This window comes from Triturus cristatus, chromosome 8, assembly GCF_964204655.1.
Source record: "Triturus cristatus chromosome 8, aTriCri1.1, whole genome shotgun sequence".
In the NCBI taxonomy this organism is placed as follows: Eukaryota; Metazoa; Chordata; class Amphibia; order Caudata; family Salamandridae; genus Triturus; species Triturus cristatus.
The window spans coordinates 975,457,498-975,481,233 of record NC_140591.1 but is presented as its reverse complement, the minus strand read 5'-3'; the positions used below and the strand labels follow the sequence as shown (position 1 = coordinate 975,481,233).

The 23,736-nt window shown below is 44.8% G+C and overlaps 1 protein-coding gene across 1 annotated transcript in view; it reads left to right on the top strand.

Moving 5' to 3' along the window:
- The window catches only part of CUL4A (cullin 4A), a 408,579-nt gene that overhangs the window by 135,650 nt on the left and 249,193 nt on the right, over positions 1-23,736 (top strand). The gene's annotated exons all lie outside the window — the stretch shown is intronic.

The window sequence follows — 23,736 nt, the reverse complement described above, 5'->3', positions numbered from 1 at the left end:
GCGTTCTATTTCTTTACGGATCTTTCGGCACATGGCTATTATACAATTTTGCTTATCGTGTCTCCCTTCTGATATATTCTGGCTCCATTTTGTAAGAATTTTCATTGCTTCCGGATCTACCCCCGGTCGGTCTTGATTTCTGATCACACAGTTTATGAGGAAACGCAACAGTTCCCCCTGTATCTCTACTTTCTGGTATTCCATAGCTCTGTTAATACATTCTGGATCTCGCCCTGTTTGAACAAAATGATATATTTTATCTAGATGCGCAGTCATTCCTGGTAGCTTCGCTAAATACCCTGCGGCTCGTCTGATACGTAATGATGCCAGGATCATTTCGTCCTCTTTACCGAGCACCGGGTCATATCTACAATCTATAAGAAGTTCCTTAAGCGTACGATCACTTACGAATTTGGGTGTACGTGAATGCGCTGACTCTTGGAAAATAAGTTTATTTATTCTAGGTGGCGTAGAAAAAATATTGGTAGCACCTCCCGTGGCCCCGTCTGGGGCGTCGGGTGTGAAAGGATTCGTCGAACGTGACACAGCAACTATAGGTGTGGACTCAGCTATAGAAGTACTTGTAGGAACAGATGCAGAAACAGATGTGCTTGCCGGAACTTGTGACTCGATTTGTTGCTGCAGGGATACGGGTGCTGGATCTTGGCGTTGGACCTCCCTGGTATGCGGTCTACGTGGGGCGGAATTAGCATACTCGGGAGCTGCGTCATCTAAATATGAGGAAAGAAAAACATCTTCTGCGGTTCTAGGATGCCCCTTAGGATGTACCTTGATTGGGAATAATGGGGGTGGCAAGTCTTTCGGTATCTCTGGAGTAGCCTTAGGTAATCCTTCGGCCAGAAGGGGGATACATACCATTCATAAGGGCATTTCTTTGTCTGTCTACTTGTTCTGATTTCACTCGGATACCTTCCTCAATTAATAGATTCTCTCGAACTTTATTGGAATTCTCTTTACTCTTCTCTTCCTGTCTACGTGCTTTTTCTGTTCGTCTATGTGATTCTTTACGCCATAATTCAACGGCGTCTTTCTGTGACTGTCTGACTTTTCTTTTCCATAACTCTTCCTCGACTTTCATGATGCACTCTGCATCCCAGGTCCCCGCTGTGGGCCACCTCTGACTTTCTGGTAATCCCTTGGTATAGTCTACCCATAAATCAAGAAATAATATAGCGTCTAAGCCATGTTTGTGATACATAAAGTGCCCTGGAGTGTCCCTAGGAGGAATAGGGACGGCTTCTTCGAGAACCCCTTTTCTGGTAGTGATCTGTCTTAATTTCGAAAAGAGCGACATATTGAGAACTGACCTTATACTTGATTTTGACCTGATACTTGAATTTGAACAGACTTAATACAATAAACACGATAATGAACAGTCATTCATACCACGATATACAGAACATACTTAAACACTTTAAACATTTAACATTAAACCTTTAACTGAAACAACAATGATGATCGTCTGCATAACTAATCACCAAGCTTAATTCTCGACAATAACTAGACAATAACTAGATACTTCGGAATACTTCGGAATACTTGATATACTGCTAAACAGTACAGATACACTGCTAAAACAGTGCAGACCGGATTTGTGTACCCAAACCCGTCTTGACCGGCACAACCTATGTGCACGTCAGAAATGCCTCCCCAGCAATGGTACTCACCGGGTAGCTTCGGAAACGGAAGGCCTCAGTAACTTGAACTTGAACCGGACTGGACTCGACTCGACTCGACTCGTCGGACACTGGGCTTGACTTCGGACTGGTGGGTCTCTGTATACCTCGGATCTTGCTCTCTCAGCTAGGCTCTGGTCGGGATACTTCGCACTTCTCACCGCCTCGTCTGGGTGTTGATCGCAGTCTCAGTCGCCCCCGCTTGACCGGAGGGAGATACAGGAAATCCTGCTGGTACGCGTTATTGTCCGTCCAGCTGTGGCAGGAGACCGGGCCTGCAACGCACCGCCGGCGCGTGAGATGAGAAAGTGTCCCTGTTCGGGCGCCATCATGTGGTAAATAAAAATTCCTTTACCGGGACTGAATTTGATACAGAAACATTATAAAATAGCTCAGTAAAATGAGAGGCAGAATCCGTGATATTAGAGTTTCGGAATGGGCTTTATTCCAATAATCGATTATAATCGGATGCTTCAAGTTCCATCACCACGGGGGTTCAGGAAGTGAAGTACATACTTTATTGACAAGAAGTAACTTTTATAGTACATACATTATAATGAAGTGAATACAGTAGGCGTAACAATTGATAAGGACATTGACGTTTGGTCTGCGTAACCGAAAATGGGTGTAATAATGAGTAAAAAGGAACATGATTGGTTATGATGTAATACATAGGTGGATCTATAAGATAATACTTGGCATTGATGCGCGCGCAGCAGTATGACGTGTAATTGACGTGTAACTAGGGGGTGACGGGGACTTGACATTTAGCTCTATATGTGGAGACGAGAAGTCTGGGGGGTCAAGTCAACCTAATCCCAAATCATATCTAACATCCTATGTTTAAAGAACTATGTTATCCATAAAAGAGGGACTCTCGGACAGAATCTATTCTATACTGACTGTGCGTGCGTGTACAAGCGTCTAAGTGTCTACACTGAAAGCGAGGGGGTAGGAATATTCCATGGTAACAGGGCTATGAATTACTTGCATGAGGACAGAGAAGATGGGCCTTTTTGCTTGGTAACTGGAAGAATGTTTACTTAAACTACTAGGCAGGAATGCATCGGCTGAGGGGGAGGCAGATAATTCGAAGGTGAAATACAGTTCTTGGCAGAGAGTAAGCTGATGTCAGGCTTCGTGAGCCGCGCAGAGAATGAGACAAAGTTCATGGTCACAGATGCAGGCTCGGGCTGGAGCTTTCAGAGGCAGAAGACAAGAGGAGTTTTGATGACAGAATCAGGGCCTACTTGCCTGGACTGAAAAGTGGCATAAGTGAACCATATAAAGCCGATGGCCTTTCATATTTAGGAATGGGATATCCGGCCTATACATGGCGGATCTGTCAAAGGACATGTTGACGGTGGACGCACATGTATTTGCGTCTTCATAACTGGAACTGGAGGGAACATACATGTACTTGTGACATGCACATGGAACCGTTGGGGTCCAAGATAGGGGACATAACTGACCAGAAAAATCCATATTTCCACAGAAGTCTCCCTGAGTTCTACTCAGTTTTCTTCTACATGCTTCTGGAATTTATTTCTGGACTATTTCTTCATTATGTCTGATTAAAAAAGGCCTCTTCCGTGCCTGCAAGACCTGTGGCATGATCCTCACAAGGACTGCATTTATTGCCTCCACCCAGGCCATGAGGTAAGGCAGTGCAAAATCTGTTGCACTGTCTCATCTAAAACTCTAAGAGATAGAGAGGGGAGGCTGCTTTTATGGCTGCAGTCCACTAAGCACCAGAAATCATCTGAAGAGGACAGTGATGGATCATCCAGCAAGCCTTGAAAAATCTACTCGCCCACTCACAATTGCGAGTAAAGTTTTAGCAGGTCGAGCTATTTTTAGCACCTAACTAGTCCCATCTGGCGAGTGAATTTAGGCTGTAATGAAACGGGTGTTCTGTTCATTCAGAAAGTGAATGAGCAAAAAAATGCCATTAAATCTTATTTTTGTCTTGACACATTTGCTCTCTGTTCAAGGAAAGAGGTCAAATGCCTGTTTGTCTTTTTACTAACTGGTGCTTGGAAAATGTAGTATATTTTTCTCTCTCTTACTAGAGGTAGATGTTTTTGTCAAGTGAACTGTCTGAAGATTTCAGTGATTAGTCTCTAACATAACTTTTAAATAAATAAGCTTTTAATTACAAATATTTCTAAATATATCAGGAATTACAAAAGCACATTTTTGTACCTAAGCATTGTGCAAACAAAGAGTTAAATAGGTGCAAAACAAATCAAAACACTTTACTTGGTGTTATGCAAATGACATATTTGCATGAACTCTATTTCCAAACATTGTTTGTACACTATATAGTTTTATCAGTAAAACTGCATGTCAGTGGGAATGTTTATGGCCATTGCATTGTAAAATATGCTGATTACAAATGACTGTGTGCTACCATTTCATGCTTTAATTATGTATTTACTAAAAGTGATACTTTTTAAACCTGATTTGAGAAACATACCTGCCCCCGTTTTGATGACAATGCTGTTAACCAACTAAGAGGGGAGTCAGAGGTCATGTATATCCTGTGGCTAGATTTATATTATATATGGAATAAAAAAGATTTGCCTATTAAATCAAACAAAAGGTTTTATTGTACAGCAGACATTCTGAACTATCATATTTGAAGGTGCTCTCATATGTGATAATGAAGAAAATGGCAGCTCATTGAATTAAAATATTTGTCCACAATCACATCATTTGAAACCATTTTATTGGTCAAGAGCATTACAAATAGGTCGAGTAGATCATTTAAGTCACTAGACCGGCAGGTCTAGTAAAATATTTGATTTTTCGAGGCCTGTCCAGGCCAGACAAGAGAGCCAGAACTCATGAGCAAGACTCTGGAGAGGGCAGGAAACCCCTCAAACCCTCCCCAGAGAGCAAGAGCTGAAAAAAGGGGAAACATCTAAAAGTGTCCACAGAGCCTTCATCTACAGTCTCCTCTACTCCTGTGAGGATAGAAAAGAAACATCATAGAGCTTCCTCCTCAGATCCTGGGAAGCTCAGGGCCGAAAACTCGTGGTCGATGACATCACCTTCGCCGACACCCCCTATGGCAGGGACGACGATGACAGCGGCCATCTCCGTGCCCATACTGTCAACGAGAACCTCATTGACGCCATCATCGTCGCCGTCCACCCCATCGACGTCTGTGCCGTCGACGAAGACTCCTTTGGCGAAGTCATCAAAGGCACCATCGACAACCATACCATCGACATCCCTCCTATCGTCGATGCCGAAACCGTCGACGATGACACCGCTGACGGTGACAACGCCGACGGGAATGCTGACTGCAATAGCTCCGTCGATGACTGGCATTCCATCTTCGGTGGTCATGACCGTCAATGCCACGGTCGACGATGATAAAGGTGTCAGACATTTTTTCATCCGGAGATGTCGACGTTCAGCAAGATCTCCCCTTTGCCTCCTTTGCACCTTTTAGAACTACAGGATTCAGATGATGAGGATGATGATGGTATGGATGGATTATATGGAATTGCACATAGTCCATCCAAGTTACATGTAAAGTGCTAGGAAGAGGACGAGGATTATGACGACGAGCAGCAATACTATAAGCAATACTATAAGCCATATTTGGCACCACCACATCATTACCAACATTATGGCTACCTTCCCGAATCTCGCCCTAGAGAGATGGCACATCTTCGACCATGTTTGATTCAAGACCTTCTGGCTATGCAGGCCTACTATAAAAAAAGGTTTCCATCACAAAGTATTCAAAAAGAGCCACCACCAGTTCAACCGCAGTCCCTTGAAACACCAGATTTGCTAGTGACACCATCAGTACCGTGCCAAGCAATACCGCGCCCTTCCAATACAGGAGCCTGATCCGGACAACCCTTCCTCCGCTTATGAGGAGAGAGAAGAGGGTGAGATTCCAGAGACTACACCTGCAGATCCTTGGGAAGATTACATTATCCCCACACCCTCTCCTCTGTCACATCATCCTGCGGATTCGTCTCCAGAAGACATAGGGGCTGTCCACAACTTAATGCCGGGAGCTTCCAACAGGTTCCATCTCCCCGTGGTCTAAAACATACAGCCTGCTTTCTGTATGATTTTAAGGAGGAGGCTAGGAAATCCGTTCCAACAATCCCGATCATCGACTACATTTGGCAAGAGGGAGTGAAAATAATGTTAACTCCGGCTACGATACCGCCAGTGCTCTCTTGGATAGACCTAAAGTACAAGCCCCAGAGTATTCACCTTCCTGCCTAACGGGCCACCGTAGGCCGGATTCTGTTAATTCTCAGGCGGCACAAAGGAGATCAAAGAACCCGGCCACCCAGATCTCAACCACCCGGATAAGGAAGGGCGTAGGCTAGACATTGTGGGGAAGCGTTGCTCCACCATGGCTGCAACTACCATCAAAGCGGCCAACGCTTTGGCTATCATCCGCCGTTTTGATCGACAGATGTGGTTGGACATAGCCTCCATGGTAGACCCCATCTCTGAAGACAGGAAACTCAAAGCTAGAAAAGTCCTCTTGGCGGGAGAGCGGGCAGCCGGGCTTTGGCACAGTGGGGTTCGGCTCGATCAACTGAGCGCCCGTCCTGTGACCGAGGGAGCCGCCATGAGAACAGAACCAAAGCACTCCCCGCCAACAAAAGGTCACGAATAGCATTCTCCAAAGCCACCTATTTTTTTGTGTGCATATTTATATAGCACGAACTCGACCCGAAGGATCAACAACAAGCGCAGCCTTCGGTAGCCGAGACCTAATAAACACGAAGGTCCCTGTAAAAAAAAACCAAAAAAACATGCCCACCAGTGTAAAAGAGACGGGCTTAAAAAAGAGAAAGAAGCGAAAAAACACACCCCCGAATCCGAAAAAGACGGGGCTTGTTTCGACAGACAAAGCTCTTCTCCAATGGCTGACCAGCATTTAAGAGGCCAGCCAATGGAGAAGAGGGGCGGGTTCAAGCCCCACTACTGGAAAACATTAAATCTCGCAAGCGAGCCTTCGCTAGCCGAGACCTAAAAACGCCTTTCAGAGGAGGAAAAGGATGAGGTTTTGCCACCTACAGAGGCAATTACCAGAGGGCACAATATCAATCCTAGCAGCCACAGTACAGGCAAACCTAGCAACCTGCCACCTACCGTCAATCTTCTACGGCTGGTTTCTCTCGTCAAGGGGGCCAAAAGAGAGCACCAACCCAAGGCAGAGACAACAGAGAAAACAAGGATCTGAGCAGGGTACCAGCTTCCTCCTCCCCTTCCCCTCCCGTGGGCACAAAGATCTCTAGTTTCTTCCAGCATTGGGAGAAGATAACAACGGACCAATGGTTACTGGATCTGATTGCCTTCGGTCATACTCTCGAGTTCATAGAGAGACCTCCAACTACTCCACCCAGGGGAGCCCCTTCCCCTCGTCTTCACTTATTGCACAAAGAGGCAAAAATCATCCTCTCAAAAGGAGCGATCTAGGAAGCTCCAACTTGGCGAAGAGGTCAGGCTTTCTATTCCCGTTTTTTTCTTAATTATGAAGAAGACGGGGGAATGAAGACCAATATTGGGTCTCAGGAAGTTAAAAAAGTTCCTGAGAAAGCAAATTTTCGGGATGGTAACTCCGGTCGAGATCTTACGCCGTCTCAACAAAGGAGACTTCATGACTTCCCTCGATTAGGAAGACGCATACTTCCACATCCCTATCTATCGGAAGCATAGAAAATTCCTCAGGTTAACGGTAGCTGGTACCCATTACCAATTCAAGGTTCTCCCCTTTGGCCTCAATTCGGCACCCAGAATATTTACAAAGTGCCTCGCGCTGGTGACCCCAGTCCTACGTTCCCAAGGTCACAAAGTATTCCCCTACTTGGACAACCAGCTGCTGAAGGCATCAACAGCAAAGCAAGCAACCATAACCACAAATGCTTGTTTTCAGCTGTTCAGCAAGCTGGGGTTGACAGTGAACAATGCAAAGTCTTCATTTATTCCCAATCAAATACCACCATTTCTGGGAGCCAGATTGGACAAGGTCTAATACAAAGCATTCTTGTCGGAGGAACACCAAATCCGGCTACGACAATTGGCTATGGCCATTTAAAAAAGAAGGTCCATTTCAGTAAGCAAATACAAATCGCTCCTGGGAATGTGCTCATCAGCGATAGACCTAGTGCCCTTGGCCAGACTCAGGATGAGACCTCCAAGAGGAACTGCAAAAGCAATGGCTTCAAATGTCTGGATCCTTCGAAGACATCATTAGGGTTACCCTGGCCATGAAAGCGGCAATGCAATGGTGGTACCACACCCCAAACCTTTCAAAATGACTCACTTTTCTGCAAAATATACCAGGCTACATCCTAACAATGGATGCCTCTATGGAAGGCTGGGTAGGTCACTTGCAGGACCTTCAAATTCAAGTCAAATGGTCCAATTCTCACAAACAAAGTCATATAAACAGCCTGGAGTTGAAGGCTATATTGCTCTCTTTACAGGCCTTTCTGCCAAGAATAGCAGGGTCCTCCGTACTGGTCTGTACGGACAATATGATCAGTATGTTCTACATAAACAAAGAGTGAGGAACCAAACCTCTCACACTTTCTCAGGAAGCGCAAGAACTGTCACGAATGGGAACTCAACCAATTCCAGCTGGACGGAGTATTTGCACCATGGGGAAAGCCAGCACTGGACCTGTTTGCCACAGACATCAATGCCAAATTCCGGTCCTATGCCAGCAAGTTCCCCCTCCCGGGGTCTCAGGGCAATGCCCTTTCTATGCGATGGTCGGGGATAAATGCCTATGCCTTTTCCCCCATCCCATTGATCGCCAGAGTACTGACCAAAATGAAGCTGGAGAGATGTCGCCTGATTCTCATTGCACCCAGGTGGCCCAGGCAACATTGGTTTCCGGAACTACTTCATCTTTTAGAAGCCAGACCTATACGTCTGCAGCTGTTTCCTCCTCTCCTGACAAGGGACAACGGTGAAGTACGCCAACCGAATCCAGAGTCACTGCACTTGCATGGTTGGCTTCTGAATTCTTGCAGTTTAGAGACATGAACATTTCGCTGTAGTGTAGAGACAACCTCTCGAAATCAAGAGCAGAAAGCACCAACAAGACGTACAAACTGAAATGGAAAAGATTCTGTTTTTGGTGCCAACGAAATTGCCTGCATCCATTTCAAGTATCCCAGATTTTTCCATATATCCTCTCCTTGGCAAAATCTGGTTTAGTTTTCGCATTAGTTAAGGTGCATCTGGCTTCCATCTCTTGCTATAGAAGAGCTTCCAGCACCACTTCTCTTTGTGCCTCAAGCCTGATCAAACAATTTATGAAGGGACTGTTTCGTACTTTTCCTCCAGTGCGTGCACCTCCACTGGTATGTAACCTCAACACGGTCCTTGCCCAGCTCATGAAAAGACCATTCAAACCCATTCATAAAGCTGAATTGAAATTCCTAACATGGAATGTCGCTCTTCTGCTGGCCCTCACCTCAGCCAGATGGGTAAGCGAGATTCAAGCATTAACCATTAGGAAACCCTTTTTAATATTTAAAGAAGACACTGTGATTCTAAGGAGTAATACTACATTTATTCCTAAAGTGCCGTCACAATTCCACCTCCATGAGCCGGGTATACTCCGGTCCTTTTTCCGCAACCATCAATGCCTGCAGAGCAAACACTACATACGCTGGATATCAAACGTTGCCTTAAGTTCTTAAGGACATTCGAAAAACTGATTAATTATTAGTTGCCTATGGCAAAGGCAGAGAAGGAACTGTGGGAACAAAATCCACTATTGCAAGATGGATATTGATATATGTCATGTCAAAACTAACAAACCTTTGGAAAGGACAGCAGAGGCTCATACAACCAGAGCAGTTGCCACATCAGCTGCCGTCTTCGCGGGGATGACTCTTTAAAAGATCTGTAATGCTGCAACCTGGAGACTCATACCTTCACGCGGCACTACCGCCTGGAGTCCGCACAAGATGCAGATGCAGCTGTTGGCCAAGCGGTGCTTTGCCATCTCTTCCATTAAGGTAGGCCTCTTTCTAACCCTTGGAAAGAGTCTTTTGTTCTCTTGGTGATTTCAAATGCTTACATGTTCTTAATGATGTAAAACATTACTAGGTAAGGTGTATTATAAGCTACGCTGTTGTTTTCCTTGCCTCACCCCGATGCTTTGTGTATGAAAATGCCAATATAGGTGCCCATTTAAGTTTTTATGATCCGTGCACTTCTTTCTTGCATCGTCTTATAAACCTATATACAGGTATATATAATAACAGTAGGCACAGGTATAGCCTTTAAGGTGCCTCTTGTATTACCTTAAACTGTTAGGGTTCACTATGTTTTAAAAGACTCCCACCATCCACAACAGACAAGATGAAATTGAATGTGACTGCTTGCTACTCTGATTCAGGCATGTGAATCTATGAAAGATACCCCAAACTGGATGAGGAAATAAGTTACTTACCTGTAACTACCGTTATCCAGTGTTGGTATCTTTTATAGATTCACATGCACCCACCCTCCTCCCCGTAGAGGCTGTTTCCATATTATTCATTAAGATACTCACTTCTCCCTTGTGCTGGGAAAATCTGAGGGAAAGTGCCTGTGCTAGGAAGGTTCTTGAGGGTGCTAGCAGTTGATTGGCTGTATTAAACAATTTAGTCTTTTTAGGTTGAGCCTAGTGCAGCGCGCATGCGCTGCTCAAGGAGATGACCTTTTGAAATCGGTCTGCACTTTTCAATCACTCGTGCTTGTGGTGGCATCCACCTTGCGGGAGCAGGCAGCGGCGCACACTGTTTGTAATTAACGTGGCTGCGCGCGCTTGTTTATGTTTCTTTACTTTCCCTTCCACTGCCTGCCTCACCCTCCCTTGTCAACCGGTTCCTTTTAAACAACTTTGTGGCTTTTTGACCTCTGCCAATTACTGTGCTACATATCTAGCAGTTGTACTTAAAAAATCGTACTTTGTTAAAAGTATCTGCTAGCATGTATTTTTGTATAATACATTAAAACAGGGGCTGCTCTCTACACACACCATATAAACAAGCGCTCTCGCCTAGCACATGCTGCCTCTTTTCTCAAGTTATAGGAAGGATGAAACTTAGTCAGCCCTGCTTTAATTTGAACCTGTGGCTGCTGTGTGCCTACAGATTTCTGAGGCCATCTGTTTTTGTGGCTTGTTGATCTCTTCCAATAACTGTGCTACATATCTAGCAGCTGCACTAAAAATAATTGTATTTTGTCAAAAGAATCTGCTAGCATGTATTTTAGTATAATACATTAAAACAGGGGCTGCTCCAAAACTACCCTGACCCGGTTCCAGATTCATACTTTGCAGCCATCGAAACCGCACAACGGGACTTACTGTGGGATGGGAAACCACGAATAGCCTTTAGAAAGTTAACCTTGGGATGGTACGATGGAGGTATTGCCCTCCCTGACATCAGGAAGTACTACTGGGCAGCCCACCTCTCAGCCATTAACCAGTGTAGGTATAGCGACGGGGGTGATCCAGCGTACAGTATGGATAGGTGGCTCCTCCCGGGGGGAGATTTCGCCAGGGCACTATATGCAAAACAGAAGCGATACCCCCTTACAGGGCCGACAAGGCACACAGTGCATCTCTGGCACGCGGTTAACCGCAGCCTGGGGTGGGCGAATCGGCTTACACTGGCAACACCACTCTGGGACTCAGAGATACTGGGATCGCTGGGACGGACAAAAGGGTTCGATAAGTGGGATCTCATTGGGATCTCACGTATAGGGGATCTCTGGGGGAAGAACGGAATGGTATCATTTGCGTCGCTACAGCAGACATATGACATGGCACCCTCGGAGCACTATAGGTACGCACAAGTTAGGCACTCCCTGCTGGCCAATATTCCAAAGGGATCGACATTGCCGGAGTCCTCCCCACTTGAGGACAGGCTCTTAGACGGACACCTTCCCGAAAAGAGTATATCCCTCACGTACAAAAAATGAATACACCATACCCCGGACCCCCTGCTGGCACTGAGGGAGAAATGGGGTAGAGACGGACTTGAAATAGACGACGAGGAATGGCAGGAGGCCTTGTCCTCCCCTAGGGAAGTGGCCATATCGGCAAGACTGTGACTGGTGCAACTGAAAATTCTCCACCGGGTTTATTTTTCCGAACGCCAATTGCTACATATGGGGAGGAGCGCAGATGGTAGGTGCAGGAGAAAATGTGGCCAAGAGGGGACTTTTCTACATACGATTTGGGAGTGTCCACTGATCCAAAATTATTGGGGTAAAATACATGAATGCATGGAGGAGATTTGGGGGGTGCAGCTGCGGCCTGAGGCTAAAAGATGTCTTCTAAATATTTGGGAGCCCACGGACCTAAACACAAGAGGTAGGACCTGGGTGACGCTGGGGCAGATGGTCGCCAAAAGCAACATTGCCAGGCACTGGGGAGCGACAGCGCCACCAAAGGTCAGTGCCTGGAAACAGGACATGGACTGGTGTATGGCAAGGGAAAAAACGGTGTACGTGGTCCGTGGATGTCCTCGAAAATGGATACAGTTATGGACTAAATGGAATGTATACCGTGGGAATATATGTGAGCCCCCACTGGCCCCCTCCCTAGAAGAACAAGCAATGCTTAGCAGTCCCAGAACTGAGACAGCACAATAGTGTGAATACGCTGTTACACAACTGCTATACTTTGTAACCAACACTGTACCTTGCGGGAAGAAAATGTACGCTTTTATGCCACTGTCTTTTGTTATTTGTTTAATAAAAAGATTTCATTAAAAAAAAAAACAGGGGCTGCTCTCTAAACACACCATATAAACAAGCGCTCTCTCCTAGCACATGCTGCCTCTCGTCTCAAGTTATAGGAAGGATGAAACTTAGTCAGCCCTGCTTTCATTTGAACCTGTGGCTGCTGTGTGTGGGGCCATCTGTTCTTAATTAGCGTGGCCGCGCCTGCTTCTATATCTTTGTTTACTCTCTCTCCCCTGCCTGTCTCACCCTCGCCCTCACTTGTTAACCGTCTCCACCTAACCAAGTTTTAGGCTTGTTGATCGCTGCCAATAACAATCACTTAATCTCCCTGTGCTTACCCTGGTTTTATTTGTTTACATTTATTTTTATAACGTTACCGGTGCACATTATCAATACACATTAAAACAGGGGCTGCTCTCTACACACACCATATAAACAAGCACTCTCTCCTAGCACATGCTGCCTCTCTTATCAAGATATAGGAAGGATGAAACTTATAGTCAGCTCTGCTTTCATTTGAACCTGTGTCTGCTGCGTGTGCACAGATTTCTGGGGCCATCTACAATAACAACACAAGTGCACAATACTGAAACATATCAATCTATGGATATTAGCAATGAACTTCTAATAGACTGGTTTATGATCAATACAGATGTGGAAAACTTATCTGATGCACTTATGCCATATTTACTGCAGACATGTGAAGTAATATTTTGCAATGGCATTATTACAAAAATATTAAAAGATATTGCAACAGAATGAATATATTTATAAAACATGTATAAATGTACATCATAAATATTTTTTTCCACTCAACTTACTTTAAAGTACTAAAAATGGTAACTAAAAAGTATTGCAATAAAATTTAAACTAACAAACATTTGTCAGTTATTCCTGGACAAACCATTGCCAATATGTTTGGTTACACACTTATAAAGTGCCCAAAAAACAACACATATTAGCAATGCCAGTAGCTCAAAAATAAAATCAAAACTACCATGCTCTAATTGGGTGTTTTATGTATGCTAAAAAAATATTACTGCACAATGCTCAGAAGGTACATTTTGTATTTTTAGCCTTCATGCTACTTTAGCATTAAAACTAATTGTAAAGCTGTTCCACATTTGGTTTTAAAGCAAAAAAGCGAGAACAAGATTTTTCAGTAACACACAATTCATTACTTTGTAGTAGTGTTTAGAAACATAGTTATGCTAAAAAACCATTGCCATAGCCAATACGTCTCGCCTTTCAGAACATACAAGTATTTAGTTATGCAGCACAATATCCTTGGTGCAACAACATCAACTGATGCATGGCTAAACACTTATAAGGTCCCAAAGGCGAGACCTATTGGCTATGCCAATGCTTGTTTTAAAAAGGACATAGATAGGCTATGTAACACAACTCAGGGCCATTATAGCCTATGGCATTATTAAAATACTGCTTGATTATGTTACAGTAGGATTCCCATCTCGACGGCAGAGAATGATTCAGGCATTTATTTTCTTTATTTATTTTTTTAGTCCTCATATGTCAATGTGAATCTATGAAATATATCAATACTGGATAACCGTTGTTACAGGTAAGTAACTTATTTTCTTTTCTGTCCTGGAGACCCACATCAATAATTCTTTTGTCTCATGTTATTCTAGTGAACTTTCTTGCTCATAGACTTATGCTACTGTTGGCATTGCTGTTCCTGCCAGACCAGCTTGGGTTTGTGCGGTGGAGGTCTACAGTGAATAATGTTAACACCATTTTTGCCCTGTTTAAGCAGATTGAATCAGTGCTCCAAGCTGTAGCTGTTGGCTGGACTGTGGAAAATATTTTTGCCTCCTTTGATTGACTCTTTGTCTGAGGTTGTTAGGGAAGCGGGGGTAGAAACTTACTACCTTACGCTAGTCTCCAATTTTTATGAGTCTGCTGTAGCTAGGGTGTAGGCATCAGTTTATGCAGACTGTCATGCAGTTTTTCCTTATCAATGATATGGTTAAAGTGTATCACAAGCTTGTTTTACCACTTACTCAAGCTGTGTTCAAATGGTAATGTGTGTAGATATGAGGTTGACGCACACTGTGCAGCACTTTAAAAAAGTGGTAATATGTATTACGGATGGTAAATAGCATTGTATGCTAATAAATTGGACATGCCTATTGGTCAGGAGGTATCCGTTCTTTAAATAATGCATACACCTTCTCCTGTGGGTTTATTCCCACCTTTGGATGCAGCTTCAAAAAGTTTTCCAATTGACAAAGATTTCAAGAGCACTTTTGGAAACTAGTTGCTGGGTTATCGCAGTCTCCTGCAGAAGGTTTATGAATACCCATTAGCTGCATGAAAAGTCAGTTCTGCATTTGTAATTATACATAGTAAATAAGTAAGTAATATTTTTTCTAAAGCACATGAATGCCTAGGCGCCTTAGCGCTAAAATGCTGCCACTAATAGGGTAGGAAAGGACACCTTATTAACATTAGAACCAAAGATCTTAGGGGCTGATTACGACTTTGGCGCAGTTGCGCTGGATCTCCGGCGGTGTGGCTGTGCCAAAGCCACGCAAAGACTGGCCGCCTGATTATGAGTTTTTCTCGTGCAGGCGGTTGGTATTTTTGCTGTTCCCATGATGGTGCCAGAAAAACAGGCATTGCATTGGGACTGGCAAAAATGTTCCAGCACGGACAGTGACGTCCATGCCATGCTGGACCTGGGGTAATAGCAGATGTGCCCCCCCGAATACATCCCCATGGCGGGGGGCCCTATAGGGCCCCCTTTGTTCTTCCACCGCTAGCCTTTGTATGGTGGGGAGCCCGCCATGAAATGAAGGCAGTGGATAAACTCGTAATATGCTCTGCAGGACTGCGGCATTCCCACTCAGCATGTTACATTGGGCCCCTGCCACTGCCAGGGAAAGGCGGTACCCTCTTTGCTAGGGCCGGTTCCGGACGATTTTGTTAAAGGGGGCCGATATTGCCGCCCACCGGTAACAAAACTGGCCCCCCACCCTGTCTTCCCATTGGGAAAAGCCTGGTCCCACTACGGCCAGTCCGGTCCTGCATACCCAGTGCTTAATTTGAGCCGGTGGGGGGCACCAGCACGTATTTTTGGGGACCAGCAATTAAATACCTTTACCAAGTGCAATTGAAGGGAAAACACACAAAGCGAAAAGACAGAGGAAGAGAAAGATGGAAAAACAACCGAAAGGGACAAGCAGGAACCTGTAATAGTGAGATAAATGGGAGGGAGTGTCTGGGGTGAATTTTATTTATTTATATTGAAGGTTTTATATAGCGCGAACATGACCCTTGCGGGTATCGGAGCGCTTTACAAGTAAGGTAGTTGAACAAATCAAAAACATTGTATTTCAAAGTAATGTCTTACGTTACAGCTAGTTGTTCTAAGAGTCAGATACAATGATCAAGTGAATATCGTCATGAAGAGATTTAACTTCCTTTTTGAAACAGGCAGTTGAGGGATTCAGTCTGGTTTCTGGGGGTAATGCATTCCAAATCCTTGCAGCAATTCCAGAGAAGGTGCGGCTATAGGTTTTCTTTTTGACAAATCTTTGTGGCTGCAGAAGAAGATTGCTGGCGCTCCTGGAGGACCTGTTTCCACATGAGCGCTCATGTTTCTGGGCTAGATAGCTCAGGGTGTTGCGATGTAGGTCTTTGTGCGTCATGCAGGCGATTTTTAATTGAATTCTTTCTTCAAAAGGTAGCCAGTTGAGAGCTTTGAAGTGGGGGGAAATGTGGCAATTTCTTTTGGAACCTGTGATAAGCCTAGCCGCTGAGTTGAGTGATGCTCTTAGAGGGGCAGTTGTAGATCTAGGGAGACCACAGAGAGTTTCACTATATATTCTAGTCTAGGGATTACTAGTGCTTGGACTGCCAGTTTGAAGCCGTTTGCTGTAAGGAAGGGTTTTAATTTTCTCAAGGTGTTCATCTGAAAGTTTGCTCCTTTTGCTGCGGCACTAATCTGTTTCTGCATGGTTAGATTACTGTCCAGAGTTACTCCCAGCGATTTTGCTGAATCAATTATAAGAGGATGGCAGTTGAGCGCTGTAAGTTGTTTAAGCCATTCTTGTATGATGGCTGATTGGTTAGGCGGAGCGATTATTAAGAATTCAGTTTTGAGGGCGTTTAGTTTGAGGTGGTTTTCCGTCAACCAAGTTTTTTGTAGCTTTAGATTGAGAGATTTTATGTCCCCCGGAGAGTTTATCTTTAAATATAGTTGCGGGTCATCTGCGTACATGTGAAAGTGGATATTTGATGAGTTGAGGATAGCAGTGAGCGGCTTCATAAATAGATTGAACAGTGTAGGTGAGAGGGAGGAGCCCTGCGGGACTCCTAATGTGACTGGGACGGCCATGGACAAGGATTGAACTTTGAGATCTATTTAGGAGGAAAGAGGTAAACCACGTTAGTTCTGACCCCGATAAGCCCATTCTATATTTCAAGAGGTCTAGTAGATTACAATGTTTGACGGTGTCAAAGGCCGAGGATAAGTCAAGCAGGAGAAGTAGTCAGGATTCGTTCTGGTCTAGGATTTTTAGTGCGTCATCTACTATGTGGGTCATTGCCGATTCAGTACTATGCCCTGCATGGAAGCCAGATTGGAATTTATTGAGCAGGTTGAAATTGGTGATGTGGTTGTCCAACTGGATGAGTACACATTTTTCTAGTAGTTTAGCCAGAGTTGGGATGTTGAAAATTGGTCGGTAGTTATTTAAGTCCAAAGGGTCCGCCGTCGTTATTTTTAGGGTGGGGGATACTTGGGCTGATTTGAGAATATCAGGAATAATTCCTTTGAGTAGTAAGGCAGTGATAATCTTTGTCCAAAGTGGCAGTAGCAGCGGTATGAAGTCTTTTAGGTAGTTTGCAGGAAGAGATGTCTGAGATGTGGTTGGAAGGGTTCAAGGACGCGAGTGCTTTTAAAATTGCTTCTTCACTGTAAGTTGTGAAGGAGTACCATGAGGCGTTATGTTTTGAGGGCGAGCTTAGATGTGCAAGAGATTGGGGTTGCTAGAGTGTGAAATGACATGTCCTTCTCAGTGTCAGTCTGAGCTACTAAGGCCTTAAGTTAGTCCATCTTCAAGAGTTCTGTCTTTTTCGTGAAGGAGGCAAATTCTTCGCAGCTGGGTGGTGTGCATTGTCCAGCTTGGGAATTGTGAGATACGCCAATAGATTGAGTTTTAACTAGTTCAAATAGTTTTTGGGGTCGGTTGGTTCTTGGCTTGGTCAAACTGATTTTTGATAACGTTTGCTTTTGAATGTCTAATCTTTCTATAGTAGACGTTTCTGGTGGCTTTAAGAAGTTTGAGGTGGTCAGGGGTAGGTGATGACCTCCATCGCCGTTCAACTAGTCTTAGGGCTTGTCTGTCCTTGTTGAGTCTACCGTCGTACCGGGGATTAGAGTCTTTTGTGGAGAGCCTCTTCAGTTGTGGTGGAGCGGTTGGCTCTAATATTGTGGTCAGAGAGTTAAAGTAATGGTTTGTCAAAGCTTGAACATCAGATAGGTCTTCCGGGGGGAGCAGGAGGTTGACACTGGTGGATGTGGATAGGTCTGTGAGGGATTTTTTTCGGTTCCTCTTCCATATTTTAGGTCTCGTAGATTGTGTTGAACGTAGTTTAACTGATTCCTTGATGAAGAAAGTGATGGAATGATGATCAGACCAATCACATGGAAGGATCGTGTAAAGCTGAATGGCCTCTGGATTGGCAATAACCAAGTCAAGGATTGAGCCTTTGACATGTGTGGGGCTATTGCAGATTTGGATACGGTCAATGTCCGAAAGTATTGTTCTGAGGCTATTTACTGCTGGGTCATTAAGGTCATTCCAATGGAGATTGAAATCTCTGAGGAATATTTGGGTATTTTGTTGACCAATATTTGTAGTCACGATATCCATAAATTGCTCGATGAAGGTGAGGTTATCACCTGGCGGGTGGTAGAATGTGTGCAGTGAACAGGTTTGTTATTACTTGTGATATCTAAACAGAGGTATTGACATGAAGATAGAACCGGTGAAAGTGAGCCGTTCACTGAGAGACTATTCCGGTGAATGCAGGCAATACCGCATCCTGGGCTGTCGGGGCTGTCTAGGCGGGCGATGTCATGATTAGGAGGAATCAGTATGTTGAGGATAGGCGTGGACGACTCAGTTAACCATGTTTCGGTTAGGATTAGGAGGTCAGGTTCGTGAGTGAGTATTAGATCAGGTATGTCAGCTGCATGTTTTGAGGCTGATCTACAATTTAGTAGTATACATTTGAGACACGACTTGGTGGAGGTTGGAGGTTCCTGTGTTAGCGGAACTTGCACAAGATTCTCTAGGGTTATACCTCTAGTTATGTGATTAAGGGCTCTGTGTGTATTGAAAAGAATGGTTTTGATTCAGGAAAGTTTATTCAAATTGATCGCGTCTTCTGTGTTTTGGCTGGGAAGGGGGAGATCGTAAGAAAGGAGAAGGGAGTGTATATCCTTGGAGGATAGAGAATTCTTCCTGCGGACCGGTCGGGTTGTGGTATTGCGGTAAGGAACTGTTCTCCATCTTGGGGGCGGATGATTAGGGGATCATAATTGCAACTGGTACTGGCGTGTGGGACTGTTGCTATGCGTGTTCCAATTTGCATCTTCAGCGTGATGTCTGATCTTGGGTTGCTGCGAGATCAAGTTCCTTAGCGTTTGGAGGTCGTCTTTGATATTTTATAGTGAAAGTAGGATTTTGTCGAGTCTAGGGTCTGGTGTGGGGGGCGTGTAAATTGTTTGGTCTGGGGGTAGAGGAGGGGTGGATGGGTTTGGGATGTGGATTGGAGGGTAGCAGTGATCTGAGTCTGCATAGTGAGATCTACCAGTCATGCATGAAAGAGGCATGAGGAGGGTTCAAGACCACGCCGCCTCAGTACTCTGCCCACAAACATTTAATAGCACTGGGGGCTTTGGATCAGAGCTTTGAGCATGAGAACTCTCTTTTACAAATCAAGCACTGGTATACTTGTCCTAAAACATGCACTTCCCACAACTGAAAGATGATTTATACATAATGTTACATCATACTGGGTTGTTACAATGTACGAGGAAATCTCTTCATGAGTACATTTTCACTTTAGTGATTGTCAAACGTGAATTTGCTCTCGTAAGTCAAGTCATTGGTGCCTGTAAGTCAGGCGCGCAACACCCATTGGGCTCACCGGGCTTCAGCCCCCCCCGTCATGTGTGTCAGCCCGGCTGAGATAGCTTCGCGGGCTGGCGTCCGTCTAATTGCAGCCGCACCAGAGTACTTCACGGGTCTTTAAAAGACCATTTACTCGTTAATGAGGCTTTTGTTGTATTTTCACCCCTTTTTACAGCCGCTCTGCCTATGGCTGGAAGACTTAGCCCCCCCCCCCGAAATTTTTTCAGCCCCCCCCCCCCCCCCGAAATTTGGCTTTAGTTGCCCGCCTGCTGTAAGTTCAATGTAGATAGACTTTGTGAATTGGGCCCAAAAAGGTAATGTTGAATCACATGCACGTCTCGTGCTTCTGCGATTTTTAAACTAATTGTTAATGTTTCGTTTGTAAAGCTAACATGTTTTTGGTCCCTGTGCACCTTTGACATACTGTAGCCGGTGCTTAATTTGAGCCTGTGGTTGGAGTGGGGCCCTCCAGCACTTATTTTTCCTCATCACACATTGACAACACATAAGGGAAAAAGAGGAGGAGGAGAAAGACTGGAAAATTGGCACAAAGGGAGAAAAGAGGAACTTGCATTTTGAGCTAGAGGAATGTGCCTGGCAAGTGGTGGAGTGGATCGAAACTACGCATTCGACTTGCCGCAATTTAGTAATGCGATTGCGGGCTTCTAAGCAGAGCTTTGGCCACCGGCAACCATTCTTTTACAAATTAAGCACTGACTGCATGTAGCCTTCTCTTTCACACATTCTTGTTCAGTGTACGGAGGTTCAAATTAGGTAATTCCCTCCAGTTAAAACCAGCAAAAGCAAAACTACACACAGGTCTCTGTTAAAATAAATAGCAGCAGTTTGCAGACGAAATTGCCTAAGGACAGTCTGACTTTGAAAGCACAACAAATGCTGCCAGAAGGAATACACTTTAAGTGCCCCTCCTAAATAACCCCTGCTCACCCCCATGGTATCTTGGCACTAGCAGTCAGGCTTATCATAGAGGCAGTGTGTAAAGCATTTTTACATAACTAACAGGTATACAGTGTAAGCACTACAAAAGGACACCACACAAGTTTAGAAAAATATCCAATATTTTTATATACTTAAGACCAGACCAAAATCGATAAAAATCCACAATACAGTACTTAGAAATCTTCAGTTATCAAAATAACCTTGAAGAACAGTTCCTTGAAGCCGATAGCTCCCTCTGGGGCTATCACTGTGTCGTGAATAAACAAATCCAAACAGTTCTGACTGAACGCGGCGTTGCGGGCCAGCTATGGTGTCTGGAAGACCTGCAAAACAGTACCTTTAGAAATGCAGGGCATCTGCAACCTCTAGTTGAACTTCCGAAAGCACGGTGTCCGCAGGCGTCGGTTTCCGGAGGTTGGTGCAGGAGTCGTCGGGCCCTTGAACTCTCACGCGTTGCAGATCTAACTCCTCGCGGTTGAAGTCAGGAGCGCTGGCATTGGCAGGCGTCGGGTGCTGCAGTGCGGCCTGCCATGCCCTTAGGTCGCGGTCGAGCAGCAGCTCAGTGGCGGCATCATAAGGCATCGTCTGTGAGACCAGGGTCGCGGTGCGAAGTGATGCGGTGCTGGCATGTCACGGTGCAAGCAGCATCGTCGCTGTTGCTGAAGTGCTGTCGTTGGCTGACGAACTGGAGTCGATGGTGCTGGCATCGGTAGGCCAAGGTTGCTGTGCGGTATGAGGGCGGTTAGTCGTGTAACTTTACAAGCGTTGCCCTTGTACCACGGTGCAAGCATCAGCATCAGTTTAGGCGTGGAGCATCGTCATCGGGGATACCAAGGCTGCGTCGTGAAGCGAGGCAGTGCGGAGTGCAGTGTCCACAGGTCGCGGTGCGAGCAGCGGCTCAGGGGCGGCATCAGCAGGCTTCGTCGGTGAGACCAGGGTCTCAGTGCGGTGTTGCGGCGGTGCCCTCTCAGTGCCTTCCGGACACAGTCAGCAGCGGCATCGTAGACTGCGTCGGGTTGCGTTTTCTTTTGTTGCAGCACAAAACACACTGAGGGCTGAAGAACCTGGAAGTCTTTGCTGTTCCTGAGACTTCTTGAACAGGGGGCAAGCTCTACCTCAAGCCCTTGGAGAAACTCACAAAAATAGATTGCAGAAAGTTCAGTCCAGTCCTTTCACTGTCGAGGACAGAAGCAGCCACTGCAGGCCAACACAGCAAAGCACTCCGCAAAGTGGTAGTTCCTCCTCACAGCTTCCCCAGCTCTTCTTCTTGGCAGTCTTCTCGGTACAAAAGAGTTCGAAAATTCAGGGGTTGGGGCCCCAATTTTTATAGCCCAAAATCCTTTGTCCTCTCAGGCAGTGTGTGTCTGTGCCCAGTCAGAACCAGTTCTGCCCGCTCTGGTGTGGCTTCCTGGCAGGAGGTGGAGATGGCATTATCAGAGGCAGACCAGGCCCATTCACGTGAAAGGAAATCTCCTCCCCCTACTCTAAATGCAGCCCAGGTCTATTCAGCCCTTTCCTGACCCACCTAGACTAACTGGAGCCACGGCTCCTCCCCAGCCCCTGTCATCCAAAACTCAGACAGTCAATCCACAAACCCAGCAGAGGCCTACTGGATGGCTTAGCATGAAAATACCTACTTTCTAAAAGTGGTACTTTCAAACACAGAATGTAAAAACATTACCTTTTTTAAAAGATGCATCTTTAGATTCTGAGTTCAGGCATACTAAACTTTATTTTTCCACCTAGTTGCTAGGGCCAGTTATGTTTATAAGATGTTATAAACAAACTCCCCATTCTGTCCTATGGGAACAGGTAGCCTTGCAATAGTAAAAAACGAAATTGGCAGTAATTCACTATCAGGACATGTCACACACACCAGGGCATGTCCTACCTTTCACATACACTGCACCCTGCCCACAGGGGTACACTGGGCCTTCCTTAGGGGTGACTGACAAGAAAAGGAAAGGTTAGGGCCTGGCAAGTGGGTACACTTGCCAAGTCGACTTGGAAGTCCCAGACTGCACACAGGGTCGGCAATGGCAGGCCAGAGTTACATTTACAGGCTGTTTGCGTGGCTGGCACAATCCAGTGCTGCAGCCCACTTACAGCATTTGATTTACAGGCCGTGGCACGCTCAGTGCACTTTACTAGGGACTGACAAGTAAATCAAATGTACCAATCATGGAAACACCAATCCTTAACATAGTTTACAACAGGAGCACTTGCACTTTACCACTGATCATCAGTGAGAAAGTGTGCAGAATCATTACACCAGCAAAAACAGAGTCAAAACCGGGAGGTCCGAAAGCAAAAACTCAGGGAAAACACGCCAAAAGATGCCAAGTCTAACACAACCAAAATAAATGCCATCAATCTATTAAACAAACAATGTATTTATGACAAAAATGGCATTGTGGTACATACTACATCTAAGTGATGGAAATAAATGTAAAATGAAGTGGAATTAACAGACCATAAATATGACTTAAGAATCAAAAACCTCCGATTACATTTTGCTTTGCACAAATAAGTCCAACTAACACAAGAGGTGAAAACATAAAAGAAACACTGCTCAAGCAACGGATTTCTTGGGAGCACCTTCAAGGCGCAGTAGAAACGAAGGGATTCGAAGAGTTGATGCACTTGGCATACTTTCTGTGAATTATTAACTACTAACGTCCATTTAAAAGGCAGTTAAACATTTGATACAAAGTAAAATAAAGACTAGTCGCATGAAAAATTGCGTAAGAAGACTGCAGAGAAAAAAGTGCTTACCTCCTTTTATGTCAAAATGGATCCCGATTTGTGTGTCTGATGTGAGAACGGGGAAGGTCAATTGAAGATTCATATTTGAGCTGAATAAAACACTACCTGAAAAGCAATTTACTTGGAATGTCATTGATTTGTGTTTTGGTGTTTTTTGTTTAATTGCGCAGAGGAAGTTCTTTTCTCTAAATGCATAAAAGAATATAAGCACATCAAAGGTTTGATGTAGAAAATATCCTAACTGATTATTGACATTTGTGGATGTACAGAGTACAATTTAAAGAAGTAAAGTTTAGTATTGCCATTATTATCACCCGAGTGCTGTGTTTCTTGGTATAATAAGGTTCCACTCCCTGGAATGGCTTGCCCTATTAGTGAGAGTCTGGTTGAGAACC